The sequence below is a fragment of the Procambarus clarkii genome, chromosome 5, assembly GCF_040958095.1.
Source record: "Procambarus clarkii isolate CNS0578487 chromosome 5, FALCON_Pclarkii_2.0, whole genome shotgun sequence".
NCBI lineage: Eukaryota > Metazoa > Arthropoda > Malacostraca > Decapoda > Cambaridae > Procambarus > Procambarus clarkii.
In genome coordinates this window covers 41925358-41938608 of record NC_091154.1, presented here as the reverse complement: position 1 = coordinate 41938608, position 13251 = coordinate 41925358, and positions in this window count along the sequence as shown.

The following is a 13251-nucleotide window of genomic DNA, read 5'->3' as shown; positions in this document are numbered from 1 at the left end:
TAGGGGGTCATAAAGGGTAGTGGGTCATGAGGGGAAGGGGGTCAAGAGGGGTAGGGGGTCGTAAGGGGTAGTGGGCAACGAGGCGTAGTGGATCATGAGGGGTAGTGGGTCATGAGGGGTAGTGGGTCATGAGGGGTAGTGGGTCATGAGGACTAGTGGATCATGAGGGGTAGTGGGTCATGAGGGGTAGTGGGTCGTGAGGGGTAGGGGGTCATGAAGGGTAGAGGGTCGTCAGGGGTAGGGGGTCATGAGGGGTAATGGGTCATGAAGGACAGTAGGTCATGAGGGGTAGGGGGTCATAAAGGGTAGTGGGTCATGAGGGGTAGGGGGTCATGAGGGGTAGGGGGTCGTAAGGGGTAGGGGGTCATGAGGGGTAGGGGGTTATGAGGGGTAGGGGGTCATGAGGGGTATAGGGGGTTATGAGGGGTAGGGGGGTCATTAGTGGTAGTGGGTCATGAGGGGTAGGGGGTCATGAGGGGTAATGGGTCATGAAGGACAGTAGGTCATGAGGGGTAGGGGGTCATAAAGGGTAGTGGGTCATGAGGGGAAGGGGGTCAAGAGGGGTAGGGGGTCGTAAGGGGTAGTGGGTAACGAGGCGTAGTGGATCATGAAGGGTAGTGGGTCATGACGGGTAGTGGGTCATGAGGGGTAGTGGATCATGAGGGGTAGTGGGTCATGAGGGGTAGGGGGTTATGAGGCGTAGTGGATCATGAGGGGTAGTGGCTGATGAGGCGTAGTGGATCATGAGGGGTAGTGGGTGATGAGGGGTAGTGGGTCATGAGGGGTAGGGGGTTATGAAACGTAGTGGATCATGAGGGGTAGTGGGTCATGCGGTGTAGTGGGTCATGAGGACTAGTGGATCATGAGGGGTAGTGGGTCATGAGGGGTAGTGGGTCGTGAGGGGTAGGGGGTCATGAAGGGTGGTGGGTCATGAGGGGTAGGGGGTCATGAGGGGTAGGGGGTCATGAGGGGTAGTGGGTCATGAGGGGTAGTGGGTAACGAGGCGTAGTGGATCATGATGGGTAGTGGGTCATGAGGGGTAGTGGGTCATGAGGGGTAGTGGGTCATGAGGGGTAGTGGGTCATGAGGGGTAGGGGGTTATGAGGCGTAGTGGATCATGAGGGGTAGTGGCTCATGAGGCGTAGTGGATCATGAGGGGTAGTGGGTGATGAGGGGTAGTGGGTCATGAGGGGTAGGGGGTTATGAGGCGTAGTGGATCATGAGGGGTAGTGGGTCATGAAAGGTAGTGGGTCATGAGGGCTAGTGGGTCATGAGGGGTAGTGGGTCATGAGGGGTAGTGGGTCGTGAGGGGTAGGGGGTCATGAAGGGTAGAGGGTCGTGAGGGGTAGGGGGTCATGAGGGGTATAGGGGGTTATGAGGGGTAGGGGGTCATTAGTCGTAGTGGGTCATGAGGGGTAGGGGGTCATGAGGGGTATTGGGTCATGAGAGGTAGGGGGTCATAAAGGGTAGTGGGTCATGAGGGGTAGTGGGTCATGAGGGGTAGTGGGTCATGAAGGGTAGTGGGTCATGAGGAGTAGGGGGTCATAAAAGGTAGTGGGTCATGAGGGGAAGGGGGTCAAGAGGGGTAGGGGGTCGTAAGGGGTAGTGGGCAACGAGGCGTAGTGGATCATGAGGGGTAGTGGGTCATGAGGGGTAGTGGGTCATGAGGACTAGTGGATCATGAGGGGTAGTGGGTCATGAGGGGTAGTGGGTCGTGAGGGGTAGGGGGTCATGAAGGGTGGTGGGTCATGAGGGGTAGGGGGTCATGAGGCGTAGGGGGTCATGAGGGGTAGTGGGTCATGAGGGGTAGTGGGTAACGAGGCGTAGTGGATCATGATGGGTAGTGGGTCATGAGGGGTAGTGGGTCATGAGGGGTAGTGGGTCATGAGGGGTAGTGGGTCATGAGGGGTAGGGGGTTATGAGGCGTAGTGGATCATGAGGGGTAGTGGCTGATGAGGGGTAGTGGATCATGAGGGGTAGTGGGTGATGAGGGGTAGTGGGTCATGAGGGGTAGGGGGTTATGAGGCGTAGTGGATCATGAGGGGTAGTGGGTCATGAAAGGTAGTGGGTCATGAGGGCTAGTGGGTCATGAGGGGTAGTGGGTCATGAGGGGTAGTGGGTCGTGAGGGGTAGGGGGTCATGAAGGGTAGAGGGTCGTGAGGGGTAGGGGGTCATGAGGGGTATAGGGGGTTATGAGGGGTAGGGGGGTCATTAGTGGTAGTGGGTCATGAGGGGTAGGGGGTCATGAGGGGTAATGGGTCATGAAGGGTAGTAGGTCATGAGAGGTAGGGGGTCATAAAGGGTAGTGGGTCATGAGGGGTAGTGAGTCATGAGGGGTAGTGGGTCATGAGGGGTAGTGGGTCATGAGGAGTAGGGGGTCATAAAGGGTAGTGGGTCATGAGGGGAAGGGGGTCAAGAGGGGTAGGGGGTCGTAAGGGGTAGTGGGTAACGAGGCGTAGTGGATCATGAGGGGTAGTGGGTCATGAGGGGTAGTGGGTCATGAGGGGTAGTGGATCATGAGGGGTAGTGGGTCATGAGGGGTAGGGGTTATGAGGCGTAGTGGATCATGAGGGGGTAGTGGCTGATGAGGCGTAGTGGATCATGAGGGGTAGTGGGTCATGAGGGGTAGTGGATCATGAGGGGTAGGGGGTTATGAAACGTAGTGGATCATGAGGGGTAGTGGGTCATGAGGGGTAGTGGGTCATGAGGACTAGTGGATCATGAGGGGTAGTGGGTCATGAGGGGTAGTGGGTCGTGAGGGGTAGGGGGTCATGAAGGGTGGTGGGTCATGAGGGGTAGGGGGTCATGAGGGGTAGGGGGTCATGAGGGGTAGTGGGTCATGAGGGGTAGTGGGTAACGAGGCGTAGTGGATCATGATGGGTAGTGGGTCATGAGGGGTAGTGGGTCATGAGGGGTAGTGGGTCATGAGGGGTAGTGGGTCATGAGGGGTAGGGGGTTATGAGGCGTAGTGGATCATGAGGGGTAGTGGCTGATGAGGCGTAGTGGATCATGAGGGGTAGTGGGTGATGAGGGGTAGTGGGTCATGAGGGGTAGGGGGTTATGAGGCGTAGTGGACCATGAGGGGTAGTGGGTCATGAAAGGTAGTGGGTCATGAGGGCTAGTGGGTCATGAGGGGTAGTGGGTCATGAGGGGTAGTGGGTCGTGAGGGGTAGGGGGTCATGAAGGGTAGAGGGTCGTGAGGGGTAGGGGGTCATGAGGGGTATAGGGGGTTATGAGGGGTAGGGGGGTCATTAGTGGTAGTGAGTCATGAGGGGTAGTGGGTCATGAGGGGTAATGGGTCATGAAGGGTAGTAGGTCATGAGAGGTAGGGGGTCATAAAGGGTAGTGGGTCATGAGGGGTGGTGGGTCATGAGGGGTAGGGGGTCGTGAGGGGTAGGGGGTCATGAGGGGTATGGGGTCATGAGGGGTAGAGGGTCTTGAGGCGTAGTGGGTCATGAGGGGTAGGGGGTTATGAGTGGTAGTGGGTCATGAGGGGTATTGGGTCATGAGTGGTAGTGGGTCATGAGGGGTAGGGGGTCATGAGTGGTAATGGGTCATGAAGGGTAGTAGGTCAAGAGGGGTAGGGGGTCATGAAGGGTGGTGGGTCATGAGGGGTAGGGGGTCATGAGGGGTAGGGGGTCATGAGGGGAAGTGGGTCATGAGGGGTAGTGGGTAATGAGGGGTAGGCGGTCATGAAGGGTAGTGGGTCATGTGGGGTAGAAGGTCATGAGGGGTAGGGGGTCGAGAGGGGTTGGGGGTCATGAGGGGTAAGGGGTTATGAGGGGTAGGGGGTCATGAGGGGTAGGGGGTCATGAGGGGAAGTGGATCATGAGAGGTAGGGGGTTATGAGGCGTAGTGGATCATGAGGGGTAGTGGGTCATGAAGGGTAGGGGGTCATGAGGGGTATACGGGGTTATGAGGGGTAGGGGGTCATTAGTGATAGTGAGTCATGAGGTGTAGGGGGTCATGAGGGGTAATGGGTCATGATGGGTAGTAGGTCATGAGGGGTAGGTGGTCATGAAGGGTAGTGGGTAATGAGGGGTAGTGGGTCATGAGGGGTAGTGGGTCATGAGGGGTAGGGGGTCATGAGGGGTAGTGGGTCATGAGGGGTAGTGGGTCATGAGTGGTCGTGGTTCATGAGGGGTAGTGGGTCATGAGGGGTAGGGGGTCATGAGGGGTAGGGGGTCATGAGGGGTAGGGTGTCATGAAGGGGTAGGGGGTCATGAGGGGTAGGGGGTCATGACGGGTAGTTGGTCATGAGGGGTAGGGGGGTCATGAGAGGTAGTGGGTCATGACGGGTAGTGGGTCATGAGCAGTAGGAGGTCATGAGGGGTAGGGGGTCATGAGGGGTAGTGGGTCATGAGGGGTAGTAGGTCATGAGTTGTAATGGGTCATGAGGGGTAGTGGGTCATGACTGGTAGTGGGTCATGAGGGGTAGTGGGTCATGAGGGGCAGTGGGTCATGAGGGTAGGGGGTCATGAGTTGTAGTGGGTCATTAGGGGTAGTGGGTCATGAGGAGTAGTGGGTCATGAAGGGAAGTGAGTCATGAGCGGTAGGGGGTCATGAGGGGTAGGGGGTCATGAGGGGTAGGGGGTCTTGAGGGGTAGGGGGTCATGAGTGATAGGGGGTCATGAGAGGTAGTGGGTCATGAGGGGTAGTGGGTCATGAGCAGTAGGGGGTCATGAGGGGTAGGGGGTCATGAAGGGTAGTGGGACATGAAGGGTAGTAGGTCATGAGGGGTAGTAGATCATGAGTTGTATTGGGTCATGAGGGGTAGTGGGTCATGAGTGGTAGTGGGTCATGAGGGGTAGTGGGTCATGAAGGGCAGTGGGTCATGAGGGGTAGGGAGTCATGAGTTGTAGTGGGTCATGAGGGGTAGTGGGTCATGAGGGGTAGTGGGTCATGTAGGGTAGTGAGTCATGAGTGGTAGAGGGTCATGAGAGGTAGTGGTTCATGAGGGGTAGTGGCTCATGAGGGGTAGTGGGTCATGATGGGTAATGGGTCATGAGGGGTAATGGGTCATGAGGGATAGGGGGTCATGAGTGGTAGGAAGTCATGAGGAGTAGTGGGGGTCATGAGAGGTAGTGGGTCATGAGGAGTAGTGGGACATGAGGATTTGGGGGTCATGAGAGGAAGTGGGTCATGAGGGGTAGTGGGTCATGAGGGGTAGAGGGTCATGAGGGCTAGGGGGTCAGGCCGGGTACGAAGTCATGAGGGATATGGGGTCATGAGGGTTAGTGGGTCATGAGTGGTAGGGGGTCATGAGAGGAAAGGGGTCATGAGGGGTAGTGGGTCATGAGCGGTAGGGGGTTATGAGGGGTAGTGGGTCATGAAGGGTAGTGGGTCATGAAGGGTAGTGGGTCATGAGGGGTAGTAGGTCATGAGGGGTTGGGGGTCATGATGGGTAGTTGGTCATGAAGGGTAGTTGGTCATGAGGGGTAGGGGTCATGAGGGGAAGTGGGTCATGAGGGGTAGGGGGTTATGAGGCGTAGTGGATCATGAGGGGTAGTGGGTCGACATGAAGGGTAGTGGGTCATGAGGGGTAGGGGGTTATGAGGCGTAGTGGATCATGAGGGGTAGTGGGTCATGAGGGGTAGTAGGTCATGAGGGGTAGTGGGTCATGAGGGGTAGTGGGTCATGAGGGGTAGTGGGTCATGAGGGGTAGGGGGTCATGAAGGGTAGAGGGTCGTGAGGGGTAGGGGTTCAAGAGGGGTATAGGGGGTTATGAGGGGTAGGGGGTCATTAGTGGTAGTGGGTCATGAGGGGTAGGGGGTCATAAAGGGTAGTGGGTCATGAGGGGTAGGGGGTCATGAGGGGTAGGGGGTCATGAGGGGTAGGGGGTCATAAAGGGTAGTGGGTCATGAGGGGTAGAGGGTCATGAGGGGTAGGGGGTCGTGAGGGGTAGGGGGTCATGAGGGGTAGGGGGTTATGAGGGGTAGGGGGTCAAGAGGGGTATGGGGTCATGAGGGGTAGAGGGTCTTGAGGCGTAGTGGGTCATGAGGGGTAGGGGGTTATGAGTGGTAGTGGGTCATGAGGGGTAGGGGGTCATGAGTGGTAGTGGGTCATGAGGGGTAGGGGGTCATGAGTGGTAATGGGTCATGAAGGGTAGTAGGTCATGAGGGGTAGGGGGTCATGAAGGGTGGTGGGTCATGAGGGGTAGGAGGTCATGAGGGGTAGAGGGTCATGAGGGGTAGGGGGTCATGAGGGGTAGTGGGTCATGAGGGATAGTGGGTAATGAGGGGTTGTGGGTCATGAAGGGTAGTGGGTCATGTGGGGTAGAAGGTCATGAGGGGTAGGGGGTCGTAAGGGGTAGGGGGTCATGAGGGGTAAGGGGTTATGAGGGGTAGGGGGTCATGAGGGTTAGGGGGTAATGAGGAGTAGTGGGTAATGAGGGGTAGTGGTTCATGAAGGGTAGTGGGTCATGAAGGGTAGCGAGTCATGAGGGGTAGGGGGTCAAGAGGGGTAGTGGGTCATGAAGGGTAGGGGGTCATGAGGGGAAGTGGGTCATGAGAGGTAGGGGGTTATGAGGCGTAGTGGATCATGAGGGGTAGTGGGTCATGAGGCGTATGGGTTCATGAGGGGTATACGGGCTAATGAGCGGTAGGGGGTCATTAGTGGTAGTGGGTCATGAGGGGTAGGGGGTCATAAGGGGTAATGGGTCATGAAGGGTAGTAGGTCATGAGGGGTAGGGGGTCATGAAGGGTAGTGGGTCATGAGGGGTAGTGGGTCATGAGGGGTAGTGGGTCATGAGGGGTAGGGGTCATGAGGGGTAGTGGGTCATGAGGGGTAGTGGGTCATGAGGTGTCGTGGTTCATGAGGGGTAGTGAGTCATGAAGGGTAGTGGGTCATGAGGGGAAGGGGGTCATGAGGGGTAGTGGGTCATGAGGGGTAGTGGGTCATGAGGGGTAGGGGGTCATGAGGGGTAGGGGTCATGAGGGGTAGGGTGTCATGAAGGGGTAGGGGGTCATGAGGGATAGGGGGTCATGACGGGTAGTGGGTCATGAGGGGTAGTGGGTCATGAAGGGTAGTGGGTCATGTGGTGTAGGGGGTCATGAGGGGTAGGGGGTCATGAGGGATAGTAGGTCATGAGGGGTAGGGGGTCATGAGTTGTAGTGGGTCATGAGGGGTAGTGGGTCATGAGGGGTAGTGGGTCATGAGGGGTAGTGGGTCATGAAGGGTAGTGGGTCATGAAGGGTAGTGGGTCATGAAGGGTAGTGGGTCATGAGGTGTAGGGGGTCATGAGGGGTAGGGGGTCATGAGGGGTAGTAGGTCATGACGGGTAGGGGGTCATGAGGGGTAGTGGGTCATGAGGGATAGTGGGTCATGAAGGGTATTGAGTCATGAGGGGTAGTGGGTCATGAGGGGTAGTGGGTCATGAGGGGTAGTGGGTCATGAGGGGTAGGGGGACATGTGGGGTAGGGGGTCATGAGGGGTAGGGGGTCATGAGGGGTAGCAGGTCATGAGGGGTAGGGGGTCATGAGGGGTAGTGGGTCATGAAGGGTAGTGGGTCATGAAGGGTAGTGGGTCATGAGGGGTAATGGGTCATGAGGGGTAGTGGGTCATGAAGGGTATTGAGTCATGAGGGGTAGTGGGTCATGAGGGGTAGTTTGTCATGAGTGGTAGTGGGTCATGAGGGGTAGTGGGTCATGAGGGGTAGTGGGTCTTGAGGGGTAGTGTGTCATGAAGGTTAGTGGGTCATGAGGGGTAGTGGGTCATGAGGGATAGGGGGTCATGAGTGGTAGGGGTCATGAGGGGTAGTGGGTCATGAGGAGTAGCGGGTCATGAGGATTTGGGGGTCATGAGAGGTAGTGGGTCGTGAGGGGTAGTTGGTCATGAGGGATAGGGGGTCATGAGGGCTAGGGGATCAGGCCTGGTACGGGGTCATGAGGGATAGGGGGTCATGAGGGGTAGGGTCATGAGGGGGTAGGGGGTCACGAGGGGTAGTGGGTCATGAGGGGTAGTGGGTCATGAGGGGTAGGGGGTCATGAGGGGTAATGGGTCATGAGGGGTAGTGGGTCATGAGGGGTCGTGGTTCATGAGGGGTAGTGGGTCATGAAGGGTAGTGGGTCATGAGGGGTAGGGGGTCATGAGGGGTAGTAGGTCATGAAGGGTAGTGGGTCATGAGGGGTAGGGGGTCATGAGGGGTAGGGGGTCATGAGGGGTAGGGGGTCATGAAGGGGTAGGGGGTCATGATGGGTAGGATGTCATGACGGGTAGTGGGTCATGAGGGGTAGGGGGGTCATGAGGGGTATTGGGTCATGACGGGTAGTGGGTCATGAGGGGTAGGGGGTCATGACGGGTAGTGGGTCATGAGGGGTAGGGGGGTCATGAGAGGTAGTGGGTCATGAAGAGTAGTGAGTCATGAAGGGTAGGGGGTTCATGAGGGGTATTGGGTCATGACGGGTAGTGGGTCATGAGGGGTAGTGGGTCATGAAGGGTAGGGGGTCGTGAGTTATAGGTGAACGGTGTGAGACGGAGGAGAGGTTTGTGAGTGGGGGAGAGGTTTGTGAGGGGGAGAGGTTTGTGAGTGGGAGAGGTTTGTGAGAGAGGGAGAGGTTTGTGAGAGGGAGAGGTTTGTAAGAGGGAGAGGTTTGTGAGAGGGAGAGGTTTGTGAGAGAGGGAGAGGTTTGTGAGAGGGAGAGGTTTGTAAGAGGGAGAGGTTTGTGAGTGGGAGAGGTTTGTGAGAGAGGGAGAGGTTTGTGAGAGGGAGAGGTTTGTAAGAGGGAGAGGTTTGTGAGTGGGAGAGGTTTGTGAGAGAGGGAGAGGTTTGTGAGAGGGAGAGGTTTGTAAGAGGGAGAGGTTTGTGAGAGGGAGAGGTTTGTGAGAGGGAGAGGTTTGTAAGGGGGAGAGGTTTGTGAGGGGGAGAGGTTTGTGAGAGAGGGAGAGGTTTGTGAGAAGGAGAGGTTTGTGAGGGGGAGAGGTTTGTGAGGGGGAGAGGTTTGTGAGGAGGAGAGGTTTGTGAGGGGGAGAGGTTTGTGAGGGGGAGAGGTTTGTGAAGGGGAGAGGTTTGTGAGGAGGAGAGGTTTGTAAGGGGGAGAGGTTTGTGAGGGGGAGAGGTTTGTGAGGGGGAGAGGTTTGTAAGGGGGAGAGGTTTGTGAGGGGGAGAGGTTTGTGAGGGGGAGAGGTTTGAGAGGGGGAGAGGTTTGTGAGGGGGAGAGGTTTGTGAGGGGGAGAGGTTTGTGAGGGGGAGAGGTTTGTGAGGGGGAGAGGTTTGTGAGGGGGAGAGGTTTGTGAGGGGGAGAGGTTTGTGAGGGGGAGAGGTTTGAGAGGGGGAGAGGTTTGTGAGGGGGAGAGGTTTATGAGGGGGAGAGGTTTGTGAGGGGGAGAGGTTTGTGAGGGGGAGAGGTTTGTGAGGGGGAGAGGTTTGTGAGGGGGAGAGGTTTGTGAGGGGGAGAGGTTTGTGAGGAGGAGAGGTTTGTGAGAGGGAGAGGTTTGTGAAGGGGAGAGGTTTGTGAGGGGAGAGGTTTGTGAGGGGGAGAGGTTTGTGAGGGGGAGAGGTTTGTGAGGGGGAGAGGTTTGTAAGGGGGAGAGGTTTGTGAGGGGGAGAGGTTTGTGAGAGAGGGAGAGGTTTGTGAGGAGGAAAGGTTTGTGAGGGGGAGAGGTTTGTGAGGGGGAGAGGTTTGTGAGGGGGGAGAGGTTTGTGAGGGGGAGATGTTTGTGAGGGAAAGAGGTTTGTGAGAAGGAGAGGTTTGTGAGAGGGAGAGAGTTTCGTGAGAGGGAGAGGTTTGTGAGGGGGAGAGGTTTGTGAGGGAAAGAGGTTTGTGAGGGGGAGAAGTTTGTGAGGGGGAGAAGTTTGTGAGGGGGAGAAGTTTGTGAGAGGGAGAGAGTTTCGTGAGGGGGAGAGGTTTGTGAAAGGGAAGGGGTTTGTGATGGGGGGAAAGTTTCATGAGGGGGAGAGGTTTGTGAGAGGGAAGGGGTTTGTGAGGGGGGGGGAGAGTTTCGTGAGGGGGAGAGGTTTGTGAGAGGGAAGTGGTTTGTGAGAGGGTGAGAGGTTTGTGAGGGGAAGGGGTTTGTGAGAGGGAGAGAGTTTCGTGAGAGGGAGAGAGTTTCGTGAGAGGGAGAGATTTGAGAGGGGGAGAAATTTGTCAGGGGGTGGGGAGGGGTTTGTGAGGAGGGAGGAGTTTATAGGATATAATGGTGGAAACCATAATGGTTTCTATAATATTAGAGACCCTAAGAGTTTCTATATAACACTATCTGTACCCGGCCACGCATTGCTGTGGCTTAGCAACGCCCTTCCACTGCAAGCTTCCCTGACCTCCCAGTCCTCCCCACTATTCCCCCCTCCCCGTCCTCTTGTCCTCCCCACCATTCCCCCCTCCCCGTTGCTTTGTCCTCCCCACCATCTCCACTCCCCTGTCCCCTCGTCCTCCCCACAATTCCCCACTCCCTCGTTCAATGCATTCCTAAATGATCTGATGTTCCTATCAGAGAATATGGAGCATCAAATGATCTGATGTTCCTATCAGAGAATATGTAACATCAAATGATCTGATGTTCCCATCAGAGAATATGGAGCATCAAATGATCTGATGTTCCTACCAGAGAATATGTAACATCAAATGATCTGATGTTCCCATCAGAGAATATGGAGCATCAAATGATCTGATGTTCCCATCAGAGAATATGGAGCATCAAATGATCTGATGTTCCTACCAGAGAATATGTAACATCAAATGATCTGATGTTCCCATCAGAGAATATGGAGCATCAAATGATCTGATGTTCCTGTCACTGAAATATAAGATAAACCTTTAAAAAAAAAGGAATAAAAATAGTTAAACAATAAAAAAATAAACTATACCCACGAAATGAAGGTTACAACACAGCTCAATGCCAACGCAATGTCACACAAAATAATTAAATCAAAATGAAAACATATCGAAATCTGTGAAAATTAAATTTGTCAATCCAATCTGAGACATTGAAATGGAATCGTAACATAGTTAGTATAGCGTGTGTTGCTATTATGTGCAACAGATGGCGTTGTTTCATAAGAAAGAATGTTTTTACCTGTCACAGGTGTGGCATCTATACTTATACTTACGAAATGAATGGTATGGTAAACAACACAGCTCAGTTCCAACGCAATGTCACAGAAAATAAATTAATCAAAATGAAAATAAATAGTAATCTATGAAAACTCAATTTATCAATGAATTCGGAAACATTGAAATGGAATCGTAACATATGTTGTATAGTGTGTGTGTGTGTGTTGCTATTACGTGCAACAAATGGCACTGTTTTTTTTTTTTTTTTAAATTCCTTTCACAGGTGAGGCATGTATATAGTAGGTATATAAAAACGTTCGCCTATTCGATGCAACGTTGTATTAAAATTTCAAAGCAATCGGTAACGAGGTTTCAAAGATTTCCCTCACATGAAAAGAACAGTTTTTCAAAAAAATCTTGTTTTTTTCCTCCGTCACAGACTTGACATCTACATAGTATGTATATATAAACCAGCTCGAATGCGATTGGAACAATTTCAAAGCAATCGGTGAAGAACTTTCGGAGATTAGCGATTATGGACTAAAGGTTTCTATATAAAAGTAGTGACCTTAAGGGTTTCTATATAACATTAGACCTTGAGGGTTTCTATATAACTATAGAGACACTAAGGGTTTCTATATAATAGTAGAGACCCTGAAGGTTCCTATAGGAGCTACAGAGTTGGATCTTTGTTGACACAGTTGGTAACTTTGCGTGATAAAAGATCTTGGAGAAAGTATAAGGAAATTAAACTCTTACTTTCAATAATATACTTTATATATGGTGATTTGAAGTATATTGTGAAGATCTAAATATTCCCGCACCTTACTCCTCCTCCAGCTCCTCCTGCTCCTTCTCCTCCTCCTCCTCCTCCTCCTCCACCTCCTCCTTCTGTTCTTCCTGCTTCTCCTTCTCCTCCTCCTTCTCCTCCTCCTCCACCTCCTCTTCCTGCTCTGCCTGCTCCTCCTCCACCTTGTCCGCCTCCTCCTCTTCCTGCTCCTTCTGCTCCTCCTCCTCCTCCACCACTCCTCTTCCACCTCCACCTCCTCCTCCTCCTGCTCCTCTTCCTCCTCCCCCCCCCCACACTATGAGAAACACCGTCCCAGCAGGGGGGGGAAGGGGGGGGGGCAGTAACTTGTACCATAAAAGTCAGGCAGAAGGAGGCCACATTGTCCCGGCCGGAAGTCAGGCGGAGTAGAGCCCGATATACTGCTGCTGGTCACTGCTGGGCCGGCCAGCGGCGAGCTGTTGTTATGGCTCAGAGGGGGGCTGTTGTGGCTCAGAGGGGGGCTGTTGTGGCTCAGAGGGCGGCTGTTGTGGCTCAGAGGGCGGCTGTTGTGGCTCAGAGGGGGCTGTTGTGGCTCAGAGGGCGGCTGTTGTGGCTCAGAGGGCGGCTGTTGTGGCTCAGAGGGCGGCTGTTGTGGCTCAGAGGGCGGCTGTTGTGGCTCAGAGGGGGCTGTTGTGGCTCAGAGGGCGGCTGTTGTGGCTCAGAGGGGGCTGTTGTGGCTCAGAGGGCGGCTGTTGTGGCTCAGAGGGCGGCTGTTGTGGCTCAGAGGGCGGCTGTTGTGGCTCAGAGGGAGGCTGTTGTGGCTCAGAGGGCGGCTGTTGTGGCTCAGAGGGCGGCTGTTGTGGCTCAGAGGGAGGCTGTTGTGGCTCAGAGGGAGGCTGTTGTGGCTCAGAGGCAGGCTGTTGTGGCTCAGAGGGAGGCTGTTGTGGCTCAGAGGGGGCTGTTGTGGCTCAGAGGGCGGCTGTTGTGGCTCAGAGGGAGGCTGTTGTGGCTCAGAGGGAGGCTGTTGTGGCTCAGAGGGCGGCTGTTGTGGCTAAGAAGGCGGCTGTTGTGGCTCAGAGGGCGGCTGTTGTGGCTCAGAGGGAGGCTGTTGTGGCTCAGAGGGGGCTGTTGTGGCTCAGAGGGGGGCTGTTGTGGCTCAGAGGGAGGCTGTTGTGGCTCAGAGGGGGGCTGTTGTGGCTCAGAGGGCGGCTGTTGTGGCTCAGAGGGCGGCTGTTGTGGATCAGAGGGGGCTTTTGTGGCTCAGAGGGGGGCTGTTATGGCTCAGAGGGGGGCTGTTGTGGCTCAGAGGGGGCTGCTGTGGCTCAGAGGGAGGCCGTTGTGACTCACAGCGGGGCTTTTGTGGCTCAGAGGGGGGCTGTTGTGGCTCAGAGGAGGGCTGTTGTGGCTCAGAGGGTGGCTGTTGTGGCTCAGAGGGGGTCTGTTGTGGCTCAGAGGGCGGCTGTTGTGGCTCAGAGGGCGGCTGTTGTGGCT